We start from the raw sequence: 19,549 nt of genomic DNA, 5'->3' as shown, positions 1-19,549 counted from the left end.
ACATCAGTTTGATTTGTTATTACCTGAATTCACTGTCTACGTTGGCATAGCATTATATCTAAAAGTTGAATTTTTTAGCAATTTTTTTTTTAAAGAAATGACACCTTCTGTTCTTGATTTTTTTTTTAAAATAAACAGCTGTGACAAAAGAACTTTCACTTTGACTCGGCTATCCTAACGTAGAAAGTGAGTTCAGGTAATAATAAATCAAAAACAAAAAGAAAAACTGCAGTACCTATAATAGTCTTGTAGTTATAGAGCTTTAATTTTTGTGTTTGTCGGCCATTTTGAATCGTTTCCATGGCAACCGGTGCATGAAGAGTGTACTCTTTTTACATTTTTGTGAATCCTGGGTGATACCTAACAATATCCACCTATAATAATAATCAGAATTTAGAATAAAACTGTTTTGAAAATATCTGAAAATAGCTGCCATGTCTTGCCTTAAACGCAGATCCCACATTATTGCTTCTTCTTCTTCTTCTTCTTACTTACTTACTTTTGTTGTTGTTTTAACTCATTCTTGTTATGTTATTATTATCATTGTTCTTGTCACAGTTGTTGTTGTTACTGCTGCTGCTCGCTGGGCAATTATTCATATACTCATTCTTTTTTTCTTTTTTTTTTCTGCCCCATCGTCTGCACCGTTTCAGTGGCATTACTCCCACGCCGCTCATTTAGATTCCCCTATACACGACCACACCCGGGTTCGTCCGTCACAGTCACAGCGTCGGCAGTCCGCAGGGAACCATCGATGTTAGGTCGCCAGGAGGCCACACACCAGAGGATACCCTCTACTGCTGCTGAGTCACTTCGGTGGTGTTCAGTGGTGGCTGTTCTGATTCAACGTACTTAGGACACCACCTACTAAGCCCCCTACTAACGACAATAATGGCTTAGTCGCGGAGCCAGACTGAGCGAGCGTCCCCCTATTCTTTTTTTTCTTTCTTTTTTTCTTTTTAATTCTTCTGTTTTCTTTTCTTTTCTTTTCTTTTTTTCATAGCATTTTTTCGGTCACCGAGGCAATGATTTCATATCCACAATGTCCAGCGCTCAGAATAATAGGAAGACAAGACCCAATTCACTCCTTCCCCAACCGAAGTCAGGTACCTACCTACCTACCTACCTACCTACCTATTCTAACCTGGGTTGGTGTGAGGAAAATCGGAGTAAAGTGCCTTTCCCAAGGACACAACACCATGCCGAAACGAAGCCTCTGTCTCCCTATCACTGGTGAACACTGGGTCACGAGTCCAACGTCTTACACATTATGCCGTGTTCGTTCGTTCGTTCGTTCGTGAGTTAGTTAATTAGTCAGTCAGTTAGCTAACAAGATCTCTATCTTTATTTTTAATATGAAATTTGATTAATCTGTTTGTTTCTACTATTTCATAGCAATGGTAAATACAAGTTTGCCTGATTCGGAAATTTGTTTTAAGAAAAAAAAAAAAAAATAATAACGCAGGCTATTTTTCATTGAAAATTTAATGTAAATAACGCAGGCTATTTTTCACTGAAATTTTAATGTAAAAACTTTTTTTTAAATCACAAAATAAAAAGAATTCACGGCGGATCCCTACCTTTCTCAGCTTGACAAATTCCAACATCATCTGAAAAGGGGGGGGGAGGGGGTTCCACCCAGCCTCTTTAAAAAAAACAAAACAACGTTTTTCACTGATTCCGTTCACACACACAGAACTGCGTGGAAAACCCACGCTTGTGCACACACGCACAAATATACACTGGCAACACACACACACACACACACACACACACACACACACACACACACACACACACACACACACACACACACACACAGATACTGTTACTGGTACTGTTACTCATTTACTTGCTCTGTGTGTGTCTCTGTTGTGTGTGTGTGTGTGTGTGTGCGTGTGTGTGTGTGTGTGCCTCTCTTTCACTATATTTCAAGGCTCTCTATCTATCTATCTATCTATCTATCTGTCTGTCTGTCTGTCTGTTTGTCTGTCTGTATATCTACCTATCTCCATTTATCTATCTACCTATCTCCATTTATCTATCTATCTATCTATCTATCTATCTATCTATCTATATCTATCTATCTGTCTGTCTGTCTGTCTGTTTGTCTGTCTGTATATCTACCTATCTCCATATATCTATCTATCTATCTATCTATCTATATCTATCTACCTATCTCCATTTATCTATCTACCTATCTCCATTTATCTATCTATCTATCTATCTATCTATCTATCTATTTATTTCTCGCTTTCAGCAACAGACCACACACAGAAGCACATCTAAGGGCTGTGTACTTTGGTTCTATTAAGTGCATCATCATCATCAACGTTCAGTTCAAGTGTTGGGAAGGTGATCGGCTGGAGGGTTTGACGTTAAGTGTTGATTTATGCATGCTGTTGAAGGAGTAAGCTCTCTCTCTCTCTCTCTCTCTCTCTCTCACACACACACACACACACACACACACACACACACACACACACACACACACACACAATTTCAAGATGTTATCTGCTGTTGCAGAAGGTTTGCTGCATAGTTCAATTGGACATTTGTTACAGTTGTTACAGTTGTTTGATGTTAGCGTTTCCTTCTATATTGGTGCCTATGTCTCCCCTTTTAATGTTTTATTTTTTCCAGTGCTCTGTATCTTTCCCCACCACACACACACACACACACATGCGCGCACACGCGCACACACACATACACACACACCATTCTTCACCCTCTGCCCAATACCGTTTTTTTTTTTCTTCTTTCGTCTAATATCACTTAAAGTGGAAGACGTTAAACTGAAGACTACACGCACACACGCACACACGCACGCGTGGAGCGATAAAAAGAAGGGGTGGGGAAAGTGTCAATCTGTTTTACATTGGCCAATTAAACAACGTCTTATATTTAATTTTTTTTTTCAAACAAAACTAATAAAAAAAAAAAAGTATTTTCCAACTAATATTAAAGCAGCACTAGCCCTAATTAGAGAATATGCGCTGTATTCATTCACACTACTATATTCTGTATCCGGGTGTTATTAACTACCGTTTACAAAAAATAAAATAAAATAAAATAAAATAAATAAATAAAAAAGAAAAGAAAAGAAAAAAGAAAGAGAGAGAGAGAAAAAAAAGAAGAAGAAGAAAGGGATTTGTTGTGAGTTTTGTTATTCATTTCCATATTTTCTAACCGAGACTTAAAGACTTTGATGCTCACAATGATTCCATGTGTTGATGATAACCAACCGTTGAAAGAGTTTATCACTCTGTTTTTATGTGTGTATGCTTACAAGTCCTTTTTTTAAATTTCTATGTTTCTTTTTTTGATAAACAATACTTATAAGACTTTACCATCATGATTTCGAGACGTAATCATTCTGTGTGCTCAATCCTGTATTCATAAGGCTTTAATGTTTTGTTTCAATGTGTTGCGATGTTTCGATGTTTCAATGTGTTGCGATGTTTCAATGTGTTGCGATGTTTCAATGTGTTGCGATGTTTCAATGTGTTGCAATGTTTCAATGTGTTGCGATGTTTCGATGTTTCAATGTGTTGCAATGTTTCGATGTTTCAATGTGTTGCAATGTTTCAATGTGTTGCGATGTTTCAATGTGTTGCGATGTGTTCCGATGTTGCGATGTTTCAATGTGTTGCAATGTTTCAATGTGTTGCGATGTTTCAATGTGTTGCAATGTTTCAATGTGTTGCGATGTTTCAATGTGTTGCGATGTTTCAATGTGTTGCAATGTTTCAATGTGTTGCGATGTTTCAATGTGTTGCAATGTTTCAATGTGTTGCGATGTTTCAATGTGTTGCGATGTTTCGATGTTTCAAAGTGTTGCAATGTTTCAATGTGTTGCGATGTTTCAATGTGTTGCGATGTGTTGCGATGTTTCAATGTGTTGCGATGTTTCAATGTGTTGCGATGTTTCAATGTGTTGCGATGTGTCAATGTTTTTGCGATGTTTCAATGTGTTGCGATGTTTCGATGTTTCAATGTGTTGCGATGTTTCGATGTTTCAATGTGTTGCGATGTTTCGATGTTTCAAAGTGTTGCAATGTTTCAATGTGTTGCGATGTGTTGCGATGTTTCAATGTATTGCAATGTTTCAATGTGTTGCGATGTTTCAGTGTGTTGCGATGTGTTGCGATGTGTTGCGATGTTTCAATGTATTGCAATGTTTCAATGTGTTGCGATGTTGCGATGTTTCAATGTGTTGCGATGTTTCAATGTGTTGCAAAATTTCAATGTATTGCGATGTGTTGCGATGTGCTCCGATGTTTCAATGTGTTGCGATGTTTCAATGTGTTGCAATGTTTCAATGTGTTGCGATGTTTCGATGCGTTACTCACCTTTGCTTGCAATATCATTTTGTTTTTTTTACGTTACTCAAACGACGCTTGGAAAAAAATCATTATGTTTTCGTGCTTCTGAAACTGAGTCTATGGGACTTATCATTCAATTTCATGTATGAAAAACAACGTTTATATGCTTTTTTTTGTGTGTGTGTGCTTTTTTTTTTCTTTCCATGTTTGATTAAACGACGCTCATAAGTCAGGGGTTCTTAAAAACCAGTGCTTATCAGGTTTTACAATTATGTTTACCTGTTTGTGCTAATGCAGATGAGACGATAATCAGATGTCTCATGTGCATCATGCTCTCAGCATTACGTGTCATTCAATGTTTCGGCTGTATTGACGTTAGCTGGTTCACACAAGTTGTTGCTATTTGACTCTGAACAGATAATGCGTAAATAAAATTGAAATTTATCGTCATACTACAATATCATAGTACTAATGAAAATCAGTGGAAATAGAACAAGGAAAAAACATCAACAGCAAAACAGAGAGAGGGAGAGAGGGAGGGAGACAGACAGGGACAGAGACAGAGAGTGATTGTTTATAAAGTTGTATCATGACTGAGTAACAAACAGTGCAAATTACATAACACTCAGACACTCTTTCCGGGTTAGTATACCCACTGTATCGTATCGTATCGTATCGTATCGTATCGTATCGTATCGAATCGAATCATATCGTATCGTATCGTCTCGTATCGTATCGTATCGTATCAGTACAATACAATACATTAATTATGATCCGATTTGACACGATACGATACGATTCGATATGATTCGATACGATACGTGTACTGCATTGCATTGCATTGCAAGGTACTGTATCGTATCGTATCGTGTCGTATCGTATCGTATCGTATCGTATCGCATCGTACTGCATTACGTTTTGTCTCAGTCAACAAAACATATCAAACTTTGGCTGCTGTCCCCAGGAAGAGCACGTCGCTACAGTGTAGCGCTACCTTTTTGTTTATTTATTCATCTATATATTTATTTATTTATGTATTTATTTATTTATCCTCTCTTCTTTCTTCTTTCCAGACAGGTGTAATGTAACGGATACGAATCAGTCGGCACGGTTTGACACCTCCCTTGAAACTGAAACTGAAACTGAAATTGGAACATACTTTATTTGTGAGTGCTTGTGTTAACTCGACGCAAGGCTTGCATGTTTGTCAAACCACTGCACTCAGCTCTCTCAAGTTTTGAAACTTTCTTCTGATTTTTTTTTTTTTTCTTTCTTTCTTTCTTTTTTTCTTTTTTCCTTTCTTTCTTTTTTTATTTCTTTTTTTTTTGTTTAGCTACCCGCTCCCCCTTCTCTCTCTCTCTTCCCAGTTTATACAGTGTCTCCGGCTGTCTATTTCCAGGCATTTTATACGTTTTATTTTACATTCCTCTGAAACCGACCTCACATCCGTGTGAATGGTGTTTTTTGTTAGCGCTTTGATTTGTCTCTGCGCAAGATTCCGCGCTACAAAAAAATATTTTACAAGTAGTAGTAGCAGTAGTAGTAGTAGTAGTTGTTGTTGTTGTTGTTGTTGTTGTTGTTGTTGTCGTAGTTGGAGTGGTAGTAGTAGCAGTAATGAGGAGGGTGGCAAAAGGGTTGAGACACTTAGCTCACAGTGCCAGTATAGTGTCCGAAAGGATCTGGGTTCGAATCCCACCGCTCTCATCCTTTCTCCCAAGTTTGACAGGAAAATCCAACTAAGCGTCTGGTCGTTCGTATGAGTCGATAAACAAAGGTCTCGTGTACAGCACTTTAGCGCACTTAGCGCGATTGAAAAAGAACCCATGGCAATGAAAGTTTTGTCCTCTGGCAAAAAATTAATATGTTGAAGAAATTCACTCTGACAGGTACACACACACACACACACACACACACACACACACACACACACACACACACACACACACACACACACACACACACACACACACACACACACACACACATTGCTTAGAATGTTTTCGGAAATTTTAAACTCCAGTCCAGTTGGTATCCTCCTTTGATGTGTTATAATTAATGTTGTTATTTATATTTACATTGTTGTAGGTTAATACTTCTTGATATGCATATGCATATTCTCCTTCCCATGACACCTCATTCAATACACACCACAATCTCTTTAGACCTTTTTCTTATAATATACTTCTCCTCTGATACATAACATGAACACTTTTTTTTAACACTAATATTCACATGCATTCCCTTTCCTTCATCCACTACTTTACTCCTTTCCGTCTAAAAACACTTATAATGAATATACTTTAAACTGAAACACGGCTTGACTATTGCGTTGGGTTATGCTGCTGGTCAGGCATCTGCATTACAGATGTGGTGCAGCGTATATGGATATAACCGAGTTGTCTTAATCATTATCATCATTATTGGTTGTTGTTGTTTTTTTGTGGTTTTTTTTATCATTCTTCTTCTTCTTCTTATCATTATTATATCATCATCTAAAGAATCTTTAAATGCTGGCATAACAATAATGATAGTGTCTTAGTCTTGAAAAACAGACTTTCTTCGTTGAAAGCGTTCTGCACGCGACTTTCTTCGCTGAATAGGAGGAAGAATACACACACACACACACACACACACACACACACACACACACACACACACACACACACACACACACACACACATATATATATATATATATATATATATATATATATATATATATATATATATATATATATATATATTGCTGAACAGGAGGAAGAATATACATATATATATATATAGATAGATATATACATATATAGATAGATATATAATTTTATGGTAATAATAATAATAATGATAATAATAATAAATTATATATATATTAATAAAACCATCCATGCACGGTTACAGTTTCAGTTCCAAGGAGGCGTTACTGACTGTGTGGACTGATCCGTATGCGCTGCACCCCAATCTGTTTAAGAAATGCGCTAAATGGGGGTGGCGGGGTGGTGTTGGGGAGCAGATGCATCATTCTCTATAGCTTATTATTAATTTTGTTATGATGGACAGTAAGCATCTTTTTGTTCTTTAACAGAACCAAGACGGATAGTTGAACGAACACTACTATTCACCACACCTTCCCAGCATGCTAGAACTGATGACGGCAGTCAGTTCCAATTGTATTGGGATTTGTATTGTATAGTTTTGTAAGGCCGTGCGTTCAATTGTATTGTATTTCATTGCATTGTATTGGGATTTGTATTGTATAGTTTTGTAAGGCCGTGCGTTCAATTGTATTGTATTTCATTGCATTGTATTGGGATTTGTATTGTATAGTTTTGCAATGCGTTGAATTGTATTGTATTGTATTTCATTGTATTGTATTGGGATTTGCATTGTATAGTTTTGCAATGCGTTGAATTGTATTGTATTTCATTGCATTGTAATGGATTTGTATTGTATAGTTTTGCAATGCGTTGAATTGTATTGTGTTGTATTTCATTGCATTGTGTTGGAATTTGTAATGTATTGCATTGTATTGGAATTTGTATTGTATTGTATTTCATTGCATTGTATTGGGATTTGTATTGTATAGTTTTGCAATGCGTTGAATTGTATTGTATTTCATTGCATTGTATTGGGATTTGTATTGTATAGTTTTGCAATGCGTTGAATTGTATTGTATTTCATTGCATTGTATTGGGATTTGTATTGTATAGTTTTGCAATGCGTTAAATTGTATTGTATTGCATTTCATTGCATTGTATTGGGACTTGCATTGTATAGTTTTGCAATACGTTGAATTGTATTGTATTTCATTGCATTGTATTGGGATTTGTATTGTATAGTTTTGCAATGCGTTGAATTGTATTGTGTTGTATTTCATTGCATTGTGTTGGAATTTGTAATGTATTGCATTGTATTGGAATTTGTATTGTATTGTATTTCATTGCATTGTATTGGAATTTGTATTGTATTGTATTTCATTGCATTGTATTGGGATTTGTATTGTATAGTTTTGCAATGCGTTGAATTGTATTGTATTATATTTCATTGCATTGTATTGGGATTTATATTGTATAGTTTTGCAATGCGTTGAATTGTATTGTATTGTATTTCATTGCATTGTGTTGGAATTTGTAATGTATTTCATTGGAATTTGTATTGTATTGTACTGGAATTTGCGTTGTATTGTATTGTAATTGTCACAACATATTTCTCTGTGCGAAATTCAGACCGCTCTCCCCTGGGTGAATGTGTCGCCACATTCCAGCGCCACCCGATTTCTCCTTCTTCTTCCTTTCTGTCTATGCTGCAGGTGTATTTTACTATCAATGTGATTTTTTTTTTTTTTTTTTGTTTTGTTTTTTTGTCGCTTTCAATCCTTTTTGCAAGGGAAAACTCTTTTCGTTGTCACAGGTTCCTTTACATGCCAAACACGGGACGAAATCCACTCCAGTGATATATATATATATATATATATATATATATATATATGTATATATATATATGATAGTCAGTAGTGTCCGACTATGACCATCAGAACAGCAGAGGAGGCAACTGTTGTTCTGACTATTTGGGCGAGAATTTGATTATAGTGGAGAGTGTCTTGCCCAAGTACATCCCCACTCTCTCGGCCAAGAGGGTTTTAGGACAGTCGGCGTTGGAATGGTTCCCAAAAGCCAACTAACCCCCCAAGGCTGCAGCACTAAGAGCCAGTGCAATTTTGCCTCCTAGTTTGAGAGTCATAGTCCTTCACAAAAGACTAAGCTGTAAATGATTTCCCATTGACTGGAGAAACCATTGATAATACACCTCTCACTTTGCTGTTGGCCCAAATGTAAACTTATGTCAATCTGTGATATAAGCCAAGTGTTGGGCCAAACTCCAGTGATAGGTACGCAAACACATACGCAAACACTCAAGACCTGACTAAGCGCCTTTGGGTTAGGCTGCTGGTCGGGCATTTGCCTGGCAGACTGGTGTGGTGGTGTGGTGTAGCGTGTGTATTATGGATTTGTCCGAACGCAGCGACACCTCCTTCAGAAACTGAAACTGAAACTGAAATTGGTGCCAACCGTCATGACAAAAACTGACTGAGTTTATACCCCCCCCCCCCCACACACACACACACACACTCATACTCACCTCTCCTAACCCTCTCCTCCTCCACCTCCTCCGCCAATCCCTCCCCCCCCCCCCCCCCCCGCAACCCCCCTCAAGTCTGCGCCCCCTACACACCCCCTCAACCCCGCCCCCCACCCCCCCTCGCCCGCCCGGAATTCTTAAAGGCATCACAACCGTAAACAGAAAGACGAGTGTTTTACTTATTTATTTCTCTCTCTCTCTCTCTCTCTCTCTCTCTCTCTCTCTCTCTCTCTCTCTTCGTAGAATATCAAAACAGTCGATTTAGCTGACAGCTATCAACTTAATTGATTTGATTCCCGAAAAGGAGTCATTAGTTAATGTGGCGGTTCTTTTCTGTAGTTTTCTGCTCTCTCTCTCTCTCTCTCTCTCTCTCTCTCTCTCTCTCTCTCTCTACGCATAAGAAAAGGGGGTGGTGGGCGGGGGATGGTGGAGATTGGATGATGGGGGGCGGGGGGGCAGGGGGGGGGGAGGAAGAGAGAAGGTGGATGGGGAGCGGCGTGCTAAATTCGTCTTTCCATCATATCAACATCACTTATCACTCACAGTAACATATCAATGATAACGTTGATACCGAACGGTATGTCTTCATATGTTTTGCTGACCTGGTTGTGTGTGTGTGTGTGTGTGTGTGCGTGCGTGTGTGTGTGTGTGTGTGTGTGTGTGTGTGTGTGTGTGTGTGTGTGTGTGTGTGTGTTGTTGTTGTTGTTGTTGTTGTTGTTGTTTTGTTTTTTTGTTTGTGTGTTTGTTTTCAAACGAACTGAAAGATGCTATACTTTCTATTCCTTCTATTACAGTTCTTTCCAGAGCTCAGCTATTGAAGGAGCTGGCTCACTTTTAAAACGTTATTCATTTTGTCTCTTATTTCATTTCTCTATAACTCCTTTTTCCATATAATGCACCAGAACATTACGACCACAAAAAAAAAAAGAGAAGTACTTTTGACATTTTCACTTATTATCAGCCCACCCCATAGAAACTTAACACCGTTCTGAGATTCCTATCTCAGTGATTTCATATATATCAGATAATTTCTTTCTTTGGTGTCATTATATTTCATCAGCCGTCAAAATGAATGATTATTTTTGTCCCACGTTTGAAGCGCTCTGTATCGTGTGGATCATCAGTCTGATTCCTCTCTAATTCTATTTGCATCTCATGCCTTTTGATCAAAGACATTTGAAAGCAAGCGTCGAGTACGAATCGAAATTTTGTCATGATGGGGAGTGTGTGGGTGGCAGGGGGTGGTGGGAGTGTGGGACGGGTGGGGGTGGGAATGGGGGGGTCCAGGATTCACCGATGAGTAACCGCCCCTTGACTCAAAAACAAACTGGTAAAATCATAGTTACATAAAAAAATTAAAATTAAATCACTCAAAGGAACTGTCAGTAAAATAGATTGACATAATCAAAATCAACCCTTCATCTAACAATGTGAATGGATGAATGAAAAAAAGACAGAAAGATAAAAGAATGACAGAAAAGAAATGCAGAAGACAAAAAGAAGGAAAGAAAGAAAGAAAGAAAGAAAAGAAAGAAATCAAAAATCGTCTAATTTCACTCTCAGTGAAAAGACGATAAACTAAATTTGTTTTTGAAAAAGAAATTAGCAAACGAACGAAAGAAAGAAAGAGAGAGACAGTAAGAAAGAAAGACAAATTAAGAAACCCCGTACAATATTACTTATAGTGAAAGAACGAACGAATGAAACAAGGAAAGAAAGACAGACAGACAGAAAGGAAACACAAAATACAGGACAGAAAGAACGAAATATATCGTTCAATATCACTTCATCTAAAGACAGAACGAACGAACGAAACAAAATGAAAAAAAAAACAACAACTAGACAAACAAACAAACAAAGCGAAATTGATAAAAAATGAAAAAAACAATAACAGAAAAAAAAGAAACAATTATAAAATAACCTGAGACATTCCAAAGGAGAAAAAAAAGAAAGAATGAATGAAAGATAGAGAGAAAAAAAAAAAGAAAAACAAGTACAAAATCAATTTGAGACATTCCAACGAAAGAAGCAAAGAAAAAAAGAAAGAAAGAGACAGACAGACAGGCAGACAGACAGAAAAAAAACCCACAAATAAATACACGGTTGGTTTGTTTGTTTGTTTGTTGTTGTTGTTGCAGTTGTTTTAACAACTTGAAACATCCATGTAGGTGACAGACAGGTTTTCTACACACACACACAACACTCACCTTCACCAAGCTGACAACACGGTCTGCTGTTCTGCTGCCACTGATGAGCCCATATGGGAAAGACGGACACAGAGACAGACTGTCAGATGAAAGAGCGAGATTCTTAACTGATCAGCTGAGATACTTTGCAACAAGACTCCCCATCGCGAGATATAAAACACACCACTGTCACATAGACACACATACACACACACACACACTATGTGTGGAAGAGATGAGCGAGAGAGGGAAAAAAAATCCCAGGCTTCTAGGAGGAGTGGAGGAATAAATAAATCAGGCTGCAAACACCCGGTGCTTCTTGAGGCGGAGGAGGAGGATGAGGAGGGGAGGAGGAGGAGGAGGAGGACTGGAAGAAGGGCAGGCAATCCTAGATGTTCAGAAGCTGCCACATGTCCATCAGAAAGCAGTCATCTGCACTTCCCACCTCTCTCTTCCCTACCCTCCCGATGTCTGCCGACAGTCCAGATGGATCTCACCAACCTCCCTCCCTCCCTCGCTCGCTCCTTCACTCTCTGTCTCTCTGTCTCACCCTCACCTCTGTGTCTCTATCTCTTCTCTCTGTCTCTCTTCCCTCTCTCTCTCTCTCTCTGTCTCTCCCTTCCCGCTGCCGTGTGTCTGTCGTCCCCAGTGACGTCACCAAGCTGTCAACGAGACGCTGCCTGCATGCTGCAGCACGTGGAATTCGGAAGGAGGGTCAAAGGGCACGGGGATGAGGAGAAAGATGCTGGTGATGCTGGTGATGCTGCCCAGCTGATGACAGACCTGTGAGGATAAGGTCCGAGTGGTAGTATAGGTAGGTGGTGGTATCTCTTCTCTTGATGACTGACAAGGTTTTTGGTCTTTTTTTTCTCTCTGTCTCTCTGTTCCCTGAAGGAAGCTTTTTTTCTTTTTTTTTTTCTTTTTTTTTGTTGATAGCGTCAAAGAAGCAGGGGTGTGTGTCGTCTTGTGAAGAGTGTGATAACCGAAGGAAAGACTTCACGCTCTTTTTCTTCCACACAACGACCACAGACTGTACCGTATGTCAGTGGTGAGGGTTGTGAACCAACAGCTCACAGAAACGGGGATTTCCCGGATATCCTCCCCCCCTTGGCTGACAAGTTGTGACGTATTTGCTTTGATCTGCTGCCCCTTGAGTTTGTCCAGAGGATCCTGATAATGACTGTGCTGTCTGGCACGAGGCACTGCCAGGAAAAAAAAAGTATTAAAAAAATAAACTAAAATGATATGTACTCACATTTTTGTGTTGTTTTTTTTCTTCCCGTATTCCTTTAAATCGCCAGTGAAATTAAAACGATACAGGACTCTCTTTTTAACATGTTATATATCTTTATACATTATCTGAAATGGAAAATCAGCATTATGTATAAAAAGAAATATAACGATGATGCAAACGATGCGTCAAGATATATATTTTTTCCTTATTTGATTTTTTCCGAATTTGATGTGTGCAACATTCTCTCTCTCTCTCTCTCTCTCTCTCTCTCTCTCTCTCTCTCTCTCTCTCTCTTTAAACCGTAACATTCAGAGTTTTGATCAATTAACGTCAGTCGCTTTTTTACAACCAGATTCAGATCATTGACAATGCTATCTCTTTTTAATTAACCGTAAGATTCAGTGCATCAATGGCAATATCGTCATTGTTTAACCTACAGATTCAGATTATCAATGGCAATATTGTCATTTTTATCCATAAGATTCAGAGCATCAATGGCAATATCGTCATTGTTTAACCTGCAGATTCAGATTATCAATGGCAATATTGTCATTTTTATCCATAAGATTCAGAGCATCAATGGCAATATCGTCATTGTTTAACCTGCAGATTCAGATTATCAATGGCAATATTGTCATTTTTATCCATAAGATTCAGAGCATCAATGGCAATATCGTTATTGTTTAACCTGCAGATTCAGATTAACAATGGCAATATTGTCATTTTTATCCATAAGATTCAGAGCATCAATGGCAATATCGTCATTGTTTAACCTGCAGATTCAGATTATCAATGGCAATATTGTCATTTTTATCCATAAGATTCAGAGCATCAGTGGCAATATCGTCATTGTTTAACCTACAGATTCAGATTGTCAATGGAAATATTGTCATTTTCATCCATAAGATTCAGAGCATCAATGGCAATATCGTCATTGTTTAGTCTGCAGATTCAGCGCATCAATGGCAATAATTATCGTCATTGTTCAGCCTGCAGATTCAGGTTATCAGTTGCCGGCAATAATGTTGTCATTTTTAGTCATAAGATTCAGAGTATCAATGACAATATTGTCATTGTTTAGCCTGCAGGTTCAGATTATCAATGACAATATTGTCATTTCTTATCCAAACGTTTCAGAGTATCGATGGCCAAATTGTCATTTTTAGCCATAAGATTCAGTGCATTCACAGCAGTCTTGTCATTTTAACCACAAGATTCAAAGCATCAATAGCAGTATGATACATTTCTTAGCCGTCGGGTTCATTGCAATTTTTGATTGACCGTCACATTCAGAGCATCACTGATTGTCAAAAGATCATAATTATTATGGTGACGTAATATTATTCTGACACAGATCTCTTCCATGCTCCAACAGGATTTGTTATAATTTTTGAAGTGTTGTTTGTTTGTTTTTCACCCCCTAAGATCACAAGCTTTCACATTTCAACCACCAGATTCTGAGCGTCAGTATTCTGAGCGTCAATATCTATGACAGGATGATAAAATATGAAGACGTAAAAAAATATTCTGACACGGATCTCCTCTTTGTTCCAGTCTCAACTGCTATCAGTAATATTTGTACAATATATATATATATATATATATATATATATATATATATATATATTATATATATATATATATATATATATATATATATATATATATATATATATATATAATGGGGGAAAAAAGAAAAAAGTGTCACATTTCAACAACAAAAAAACAAAAAAAAACAAAAAAAAAACCCCAGTCAGATTCTGAGCATCACCAATACCTATGAAAGAACGATGACGATGACGATCATGATGACGCAATGATGTATCTCTCTCTCTCACACACACACACACACACCTACACACACACACCGAATTTCTCCTCCTGTGTGTATCCCACGTTTCTTTCAATCAGTGTGAATGACGCCACTCCGCGACAGACCGACAGTGAGTGGAGTGGACACCAGTGGTACACAGGACGTGACGACAGTACTGGCGGCACTGAAGCTCCCTGTGCTGTCCGCCAACAGTCAGTCTCAACAACACAACCCTCATATAAACACACACTCACACACACACACACACACACACACCGCACACACGGTGAAGGGTGGTGGGGTGGAGTGGAGTGGGGGTGGAGGGTGCCGTGGGCGCGGGGTGAGGATGGAGGTAGTAGTAGTAGTAGTAGCAGAAGTTGCAGCAGAGGCACCACCGAAACGAAGGCAGGCGCGAGCTAGCGAAGCTCACTATCACTACAAGTTGAGTGCCAGACTTTTTCAGGTGCTGGTTTCTTTTCTCTGGCTTCGCTTGGCTGCAAATGGCTGTGGCAGCACGCGCTCTACTGGCAGGCTGGGTGGGGGAGTGGGGGTGGTGGGGGGTGGGGGATGGTAGGGGGATAGTGGGGAGGAAGATGTGTGTTCAAATCCTCCCCTCCCCCAATTCTCTCTCTGACTGTCTCTCTCTCTCTCTGTCTGTCTGTTTCTGTCTCTCTCTGTGTCTCTCATCCTCTCTCTCTGTCGCTGTCTCTCTCTGTGTCTCTGTCTCTGTCTGTCTCTCCCCTCGCCTCACTGGCACACACACACACACACACACACACACGGACGTGGAAAATGCACAGTGAGATTTCGGGGAAGGAAGGGGGGGGGGGGAGTGAGAGGAGGGGGGAGGTGGGGGGTGGGGGGACATGGAGTTTGTGGGGATAGCGAAAGAGACTAAGAGAAAGGTGAAGCGAAACTCTGGGGAAGTAAGGGATGAGATGGGGGGGGAGGGGGTATGCGGGGGAGGGGGGAGTGGGGGGGGGACGGGTGATGAGGGTTACAGGGAGGGGTGGCGATCATACGGTTAGTAAGTGATGTACCGCTCTCCGCTACAGAGGGAGGGAGAGAGAGAGAGAGAGGGCGGCGACACCGTGTTTCGCACGTGCAGCAAGACTGCAAGCCAGGATGCCTTCCTGTGAAGAATGAAAGGGGTGGGAGGGGGGAGGGGGAGGGAAAGGAAAGCACGTCACCCCGCCCCGCGCCATCGCCGCGTCTGTCAGTCAGCCGAGATGAGCATTCATTGGTCCGTGACATTCCGCGAGGGCCTTTCCCGCCAATCAGCGCCGCCACTTCCCCAGTCGCTGACGACAGACGAGCCAGCGGGCGTACAAGACTGACAGGGTGGAGAACCAGGAAACTGACTCAACTGGGAAACAGAACAAGGGGACTTGGCGCCCGCTTGAGTAACCCCCGAGCTGTTCTGTAACTGAGACGGGCAGGAGTGGGTGCTGAACGGAGATGCTGTGGCGGTGAGAGTCCCAGAGATGTTATGGTGTTTGGGGTTGCAAGCCGTGACACTATCATGCCATCGTTTGGCACTCAGGGCTCTAAATGCGTTTCCATGACTTTGTAGTCGTGGAGGTTAGGGGCCTTGTCGACTTTCGGCCAGTTACCCACTAATGCCTTGCCCCTCATTTCACTAACCGCTGGACGCTAACGGCAGTTTAAAACAACAAAACACACAAAAAACCGTTGGCTATCCATTAGCAGTGGAACAGAAAAAAACAACTGTCAATTCCTTTTCTATTCCTTTGTTCTGATACCATTAGCTCAGTTTCCAATAAAATGCAGGCCTAAGTCAGAATATAAACTGAGAAACGGATGATAACTCTTTTTTTTTCTTTTCTTTTTTTTAAATCTATCTATGCATGTCAGCTTCGTTTGTTGAACTGACGAAATTCTATCCGTCCAAAATAATTTCCATTATGAACCCCTCTTCTTTACCAACACCCTGACATAACCGTACCACTCCAAAACATTGAATTTTCTGTAAGAATTTTCTTTACTACCTTCGATGCCCATTTATTAGTTTTGACTCAGTTAGTAATTCTAATTGTGACAGCAGCACTATGTCATATGCTTGTTTATAAATTCTGTTTGCTAGCAACCTAGCCATATCAGATGCATTTCAAGTTTAATTCATTCAACCCTGCTTGTTTATAAATACACTCGACTGTTGGCCGCCGTTCTTTCTCTGTCTCTGGACCTTGCGATTGGAATGAACTTCCTCTTTCGCTTCGTCAAGTCTCCACACTCAGCTCTTTCAAGTCTGGCCTTAAAACCCACCTCTTCCCAAAATAGCCTCCCTTGCCTGCCCTTCCTTGTCTTTAGTTTCTACAGTTTTAGAGTTATGCATGCGTGTGAATGACTGGTGCGAAAGCGCTTTGATTTGTCTCTGCACAAGATCCAGCGCTATATAAATACCATTATTATTATTATGATTATCATTATTATGAAATCCTGTTTGCTAGCACCCTAGTCGATCTTCACTTCAACCAATTCATTCAACACTGCGCATGAGGATTGTTGGGGCGTCAGTTTCACTAAAACGGCTTCCATCCATGTTCCTACTTTTTGTTTGCGTGAGTAAAGGGAGCAAACTTCTACAGTTATTTCCGGTTTTGTCAACAGGTATCAGAAATGGTCCATTTCAGTGGGGGGGGGGGGGGGGGCGGGGGGGATGGGGTGTTCCTACTTATTTTCTACATAAAAATGACAGGAAAGTCTGCCCAGACTGCAAACTCTCCATAGTTTAATGATTAAGTGCAGAACTGCTGAGAAAAAGTATCTCCCAAGTTTCTCCCAAAGCCATTTTTGGTTCGAAGAGTGTAGCATCCACAAATATGCAATTTTTTCTGTTTTTTTTGTTACGTGTTATGATCCGCGTATCTCCGCTGCGTAAGTTAAGACTACTTCAATTCACGTATAAAGTAATTCTCTATTAAGAAAAAAGAAAAGAAAAAAGGACTTAACTAGCGCCCATTTTAAGTTTTGCGTTAGAACCGATGGATCATGATTATTATTTTAAATCCGAAACAGGGACAAAGATAAATATAAGCGTCATCCGTTTTAATGTCTTTTTTTTTTTTCCTTTTCTTTTTTTTCAGCATGGTTTGGTCGCGTTACTTTCTCCCTCATGCACAAACTCCAAATATTTTCAAAATCCAGATATCCAATGATAATAATAATGATAACAATAATAATGATATGAGAGGCTGGGCTATAAGCAACATTCCTCCTTCTCATCAGTATGTGTGTGTATGTGTGTAGACAGTGTGAGTGTGAGTGTGTGTGTGTGTGAGTGAGTGGGTAGGGGAATGAGGTGGGGGAATTTGAATGGGCGTTTGTGTGCATGCATGGATGTATGCAGGGAGAGGGTGGGGGATACACGTATGTGAGTATGTGTGTGCGTTTTAGACTATTTTTTGAGATAATGATATTAATGAAATTTGGTAAATTGATTTGTTAAATTTGTTCTATTAAATTCATATCTTCTTTTTTTTTTCTTTTTCTTTTTTTTTCTCAAATTAGAATTTCTTTGTGTTGCTCAGTTAATATTTATTCAAATGATTGCGAAAATGTCAGTACAACAAACAGTTAATCTGACAATAAATGGTTTCAGTCAGTGTATGTGTGTTTATTATTGTTGTTGTTGTTGTCATTTGGTCGGATTTTTTTTTCTTTTCTTTTTTTTTTTTCTCTCTCTCTTTTTTTTCGTGATTGTTGTTTTTGCTGCTGCTACTGATCATGCCTTTCCGAAGAGTTATGAATTAGATTTTAGGAATTATTATTATTTTATTTATTTATTTATTTATTTATTTTGTAAATAATTTTTGATGATCAATGGATGATGCTGATGATGATTTCAAAGGTGCTTCAATTAGTTTCAGTTTCAGTTTCGGTTTCTAGGGGTGGCAAAGCTTGCGGACTGATCTACACACGCAACACCACACTGCTTTGAATTTTAAATATCTCTCTCTCTCTCTCTCTCTCTCTCTCTCTCTCTCTGTGTGTGTGTGTGTGTGTGTGTGTGTGTGTGTGTGTGTGTGTGTGTGTGTGTGTGTGTGTGTGTGTCTATATATATATATGGTCAGGTCTTGGAAGCTTATCCTGTAAAACATTGACATAAAATGAAATGATTACACAAAAACATGATAAACAGTAAACATAGTGAAATAGAATAAAGCGAAAACCACGTAGAAGGCAAACATGACTGGAATACAATCAGGTCGAAACATGTCTGATCACATAGAAACAGTTTGGATCGATACAGATGCGACGGGCGCAATAGCCGAGTGGTTAAAGCGTTGGACTTTCAATCTGAGGGTCCCGGGTTCGAATCTCTGAAACGGCGCCTGGTGGGTAAAGGGTGGAGATTTTTCCGATCTCCCAGGTCAACATATGTGTAGACCTGCTTGTACCTGAACCCTCTTCGTGTGTGTACGCAAGCAGATCAAATTAATGCGCACGTTAAAGATCCTGAAATCCTTGTCCGTCAGCGTTCGGTGGGTTATGGAAATAAGAATAAACTCAGCATGCACACCCCCGAAAACGGAGTATGGCTGCCTACATGGCGGGGTAAAAACGGTCATATACATAAACGTCCATCCGTGTACATACGAGTGAACGTGGGAGTTGCAGCCCACGAACGAAGAAGAAGAAGATACTGACGCAGATACAGATACAGACAGAGCCACAGATATGAACACATATACAGATACAGGCAGAGAAATAGATACAGAGGTACCAACATATACATGCACAAAACAGATACAAGCTTCTTTTTTCTTTCTTTTTTTTCTTTTTTTCTTCTTTTCTTTAACTTTCCACAAAACACTGGAAAGGGGTCTCACTTCTG

General features: G+C 39.5%; 1 pseudogene across 1 annotated transcript in view; it reads right to left on the bottom strand.

The window, feature by feature from the left end:
- The window catches only part of LOC143287159 (uncharacterized), a 39,212-nt pseudogene extending 24,111 nt beyond the window's left edge, over positions 1-15,101 (bottom strand). The window contains exons 1-2 of the transcript XR_013055920.1: positions 14,656-15,101; positions 11,666-12,846 (exon numbers count right to left, since the gene is read on the bottom strand). The product of XR_013055920.1 is annotated as an uncharacterized LOC143287159 (transcript). The remainder of the gene's footprint in view (positions 1-11,665; positions 12,847-14,655) is intronic.
- Positions 15,102-19,549: the final 4,448 nt, after the last annotated feature.

The sequence above is a fragment of the Babylonia areolata genome, chromosome 11, assembly GCF_041734735.1.
Source record: "Babylonia areolata isolate BAREFJ2019XMU chromosome 11, ASM4173473v1, whole genome shotgun sequence".
NCBI lineage: Eukaryota > Metazoa > Mollusca > Gastropoda > Neogastropoda > Buccinidae > Babylonia > Babylonia areolata.
The sequence above is the reverse complement of the archived record's forward strand: the minus strand, read 5'-3'. Positions and strand labels throughout refer to the sequence as shown.